Source organism: Triticum dicoccoides, chromosome 6B (assembly GCF_002162155.2).
Source record: "Triticum dicoccoides isolate Atlit2015 ecotype Zavitan chromosome 6B, WEW_v2.0, whole genome shotgun sequence".
NCBI classification, from domain to species: Eukaryota; Viridiplantae; Streptophyta; class Magnoliopsida; order Poales; family Poaceae; genus Triticum; species Triticum dicoccoides.
Genome location: NC_041391.1, coordinates 31854114 through 31859178, shown reverse-complemented (window position 1 = coordinate 31859178; position 5065 = coordinate 31854114).

Sequence of the window (5065 nt, the reverse complement as noted above, 5' to 3'; positions counted from 1 at the left end):
CTTCCCCCTCCTAGTAGGAGTAGGAAAGGAGGAATCCTACTCCTACTAGGAGGAGGATTCCTCCTCCCTTGGCGCGCCTAAAGGGGCCGGCCGGCCTCCCCCCTCCCTCCTTTATATACGGGGGCAGGGGGCACCCCATAGACACACAAGTTGATCTACGGATCTATCCTTAGCCGTGTGCGGTGCCCCCTTCCACCATATTCCACCTCGGTCATATCGTCGCGAAGCTTAGGCGAAGCCCTGCGCCGGTAGAACATCAAGATCGTCACCACGCCGTCGTGCTGACGGAACTCTCCCTCGACACTCGGCTGGATCGGAGTTCGAGGGACGTCATCGAGCTGAACGTGTGCTGAACTCGGAGGCTCCGTACGTTCGGTGCTTGGATCGGTCGATCGTGAAGACGTACGACTACATCAACCGCGTTGTGCTAACGCTTCCTCTTACGGTCTACGAGGGTACGTGGACATACACTCTCCCCTCTGGTTGCTATATCATCACCATGATCTTGCGTGTGCGTAGGAATTTTTTTGAAATTACTACGTTCCCCAACAGCCCTCGCAGGCGGCTTGGCCGGAGGCTGTCCCTTGGCCGGCGGCGGGGCCTTGGGCGGCATGTCGTCGTCGCCAGCAACCACAGGAACGCTGCGGCAGACCTGAAACCCCCGCTTCACCCGACGCAGCACAGCAGACGGGAATCCAACCAGCCCGCGGCGGCGAACCCTAGTGTCTACGTATCGGTAAACGGCCAACGATCGTGCATGAGATGTTACTCGATCTGATGCGATCTCCTGTACGTCGAGGGCGACCGGTTTTGCCTGGGTCTGTAACCCAGCTAATCCCGGCCCAACCCTGGTAAAACTCCCTTGGCCCAAAGGCGTAACAACGGACGGGCCTTCCGAACAATCTTCCGGTTGAAGCCCATCGTCGTTGAGCAAAAGATTCAAACGCGAGATTCGACCGGAACGGATCACGCAGGCTCTGTCAATCGCCGGCGCCGGCGCCTGCGCCGCCGATGATCTCCGAAACTTCTTCCTCTTCAACACTTTCCACGACCCCTCTGTAATGAAATCGGACAAGGTTGGTTTTGGAAGACTTACCTTTGGAATCGGCCCCTTCCATGGCCGGATCGCCGCTGCCGCCGTCCGTCTGGTCCCAAACCTTGCCGTGCTGGATCATCAACTGGCACAATGCCATCGACAATGGCAGCCACATCGTCTTCCGAATAGCCAGGGTCGAAAGCCTCGCAGATCACCGATGACGGCGTCGGCGAGTAAACTCCCGGCGAGCTTCCGGCGCTGTCCCCGTCATCTTCGTCCTCCGTTTCAGACTCCGCGAGAGCCCAAAACCTTCCACCGGCGCGCCCCACACCGGAGATGGTCGCCGGCGGCAGGCTCGCAGTAGACGCCACGGGCGTCGCCCGTGTCGCCCATACCATTTCTCGCAGTAGACGCCTGCAAGCTAGTCAAATGAAAGTTTATGCTCCTTTTTTTGAACAATTTTTTGACTTCAAATGGATGAGTCATCGGTGGCTAACTCTTTTTTTGAACATTAGTGGGTAACAAATAGTTAACCACATGGGGCCCGTGGTCAAGCTCTCCCTAAAAATCTGTTTCGAAGCGGCAAATGTAACGTAGAATCTAGAGTACCCAATACATAAAAAAACCATTATAGCTCTGTACCTGACCATTACTAAGATTGATGCAAAACCATCTCTACAGAGGGAGATTCTAGATAGGTGGCTATAAAATCTCATATGCATCGCTCGGTTGCCTAGGAGCAAAAGCAAAAGGCAAGATGCTACAAGGAGAAATCAGCATAGATCTTTTAGGATCATTTAGAAATGGTAGGTCTCGGGATGGCGAACACATATGCCTTTGTCAACGATTATCCTAGATATCTCCGAACTTCTAGTCTGTGTTGATGTATAAATGTATGCGTAGTCTCTTACATCAGATCGCCATTTTGGTTGCATTGGTTAGAGCATGCACTTCTACATGATATCAGAGCCAAGAGGTCTTCAATTTAAGACCCGACTGACGCAATTAAATTGTAGCCCACTTTCGGTCCACGTAGGCCTGAGGGAGCCACACGTGAGAGGGAGTGTTGACGTATAAATGTATTGCATAGTCAGATCGGTCTTTTGCTTGCGTTGGCTAGAGCATGCACTTCTACAGTCTGGATGCAAGCTATTGCACCCGAAACTCCGAAAGAAGAGACGTCAACAAATTCATAGGAAAAAAAAAGCGTGAAGGGCCCCGACGAGTAAAACATGCAGTGCGGCTGCCACTGTATTTGCACTCGAGAATGGACTGGTACTGTTCCAGATGAAGTCCATGTGCTACCTTCTCCTTGCACTTGTAGATTCTCTTTCCTCATCCACTCGTTATTGTAGTTACCCGTCAGCTCGCTGAGGGACAGAGTGAAGCAACCATGGCGATTCCGAAAATGCAAAGCATAATTAACGCTAGAAAATGCATCTATACTAGATAGATACACGTGCTTTGCCGCGCCGAAAATCGGACAGTCAGATATATGCTTCTTTGCTACTTTTGGGCTACACAGCTTGACCCAATAATACCAACATTATCGATGGCAGTTAGAAACAGTTTCTATTTTAAATGAGTGGACCTCTGCAAGTGTTGCACTCCTACCATCTCTGTACACAAATGTAATACATTTTCACAGTTTAATTTAACCTACAAAAACATCCAACATTTGTTTATAGAGGGAGTACTTTCTGTCCAAATGGCTAGTACTGCCCTTTGTTAAGAGACCTGGATCTGCGTCGAAATGCCTTTCCCTTCATTCTTTTTTGCGGGCATCATATGCTTTTTCCATCACAACACTCTAGAAACAACGATATATTATGTCAAAAAAAAGTGAAACAACAATATATATATTCTAAGAAAACAACTGAGAGAAGAGAACAAATTCCGTGCACTCTAGAATGAATTTGTTCATCTAAAAGAAGAATAAATTTGTTCATGCACCGAAATCACCAAATAATGCATCAATAACTCCATGGAAATAGGAGGCCACAGCCCTAACAGGAACAAAATATAAGTTCTTTGTCAACCGAACTGGTATCTACAATTATACATAATCTCCCTTGGTATTTACCCACATTGTACAGGCGCCCAGGAACCATACAGCGGCTGGAACTATAATGCAACTTACAAACAGCATACATGCTAGGAATGCAGGCGGTAGAAACCATCACCACTTCAGCAGTTGCCAATACGGTTGTTGTTTTAGCAGAACAAAAGAAGCTGTCTAGCAGCCATTGATCCAACACATCAGGTGTTTTGACAGTAAATAAAAAACAACAGTATGAAAGAAGTAAGACTATTTTCTACCGAAATACCATAGATATTCCAATAACAAAAGCATATGTACTTCTCCTTAGAAACAGTGAACTAAATTGTCTAACAGTTCAGTCGACCTCATCGAGGCTCGTGGTGTCATTAAACAGCAGTCTAAGGAGAGCCCTTGCAAACTGCTCCATACAATCAGTTTGCACGTGGTTTGCCTCCAGTGTATATGAGTACGGAGAAGTAAAATGAACAGGAATACCATGCAGTATCCAGTTATATGTACAGATAAGAAGAGGCATCCATTGTTGAAGCAAAATAAATTGTAGAACTGAATGGCTCATTGGAATGGCTACAGGTGTGTCCAGACATGACCAGGTAGAAACATTAGATAAAGCACATAATCAGTTGATAACAATGATTCCATGACCGTGTATTAGCGAGAGTGATATCCCATAATCCTAGAGCTACTGATGGTTAACATTATTAGTACCAATTAATTAATTTATCAACTCGAATAAATCTACCACAAAGCTAAAGGTAATCTGAGGCACAATAAATATCTCAGCCAGTAGATGAGAACACATAAAAACCAGGTGAAGTAGTATGGATTAAAATTGGTAATTTTGCTTCATCCCATATGAGTAAACCACCTAAAAATTACTATAGTTGTGCATCACATAGGGAAGTGCTAAAAAGTCTTATACCAAATAATGGCAACAATTTTATACAATATTTCATGAAGATGTCTTCTGTAAAGATAGGTCGGATATCCAAACTCAGCAAATTTGCATGATGCTTCAGTGTGTTTTAGTCAAACAATTGGAAGATTGCATGCCGTTGATGCAAATGAAAGACTGCAAGTTACTTTCATATGTTTCCCTCAAACGACCATCAATGTTATATGCATAGAACTGGACACCAGAGTAGAGATATAAGAGACAGAAAAAACATATATCTTGACCTAGAAAGCCATGCAGAAAGTAAGAGAGAATCAAATAGGAAAGAAATTGATCTGATAAGACATGATCAATATTTTATTCCTGGAAATGGAACACTTAAATGTAAAAGAAGCGAATTTCCACTTGCAAAAGAACAACCGACAAAACCATTATCCAATTAAAGAGTGATAGCATCACTTGGCTGCAATCAGTTGAAAACATGACATGTACACAAATACGAAACTGAAAGGTTAAGAGAGAGATGAAGGTAACTAAGAATGGTAGCCAATACTTGCATAGGCTGCATACGCAAGGGCTTGGAGTTATGACAAACTATTATCCATACCGTGATAGCATCCATGACTGACTGCTATTGTTTCCATGACTTTCCTATAATTGAAGGTTTCAAGGGAAATAACAGATACTCATCTTCGCCTCCGGTGCAATTTGCTTTTAGTGTTTTATGTGAGCAACTTAGTAATAATCTAACTACATAAAGTTAATAAGTGGAAACTTCATAGATTGATTTTCAAAAAAAATTCTAGATTACAATGCCTATATCAAGGTAGAAACTAAATATTGCATCAACTCAGAGTTATTTGAGCTACATCAATTGTTAATGATCCAGCCTAATTTTGATTAAGGAATGTCAATATCAGAAATCGAAAGTGCCTGTACATGATGCAGCAGCAGTATCCTCATCTTATAGTGGATGACAAACTGGTGAAATTAAAAACAATATACAAGTTTTATCCAATCACCTCTACTATTTGCACATGTTTCATCAGAGACAACCCCGATCAATCCGCCCCCC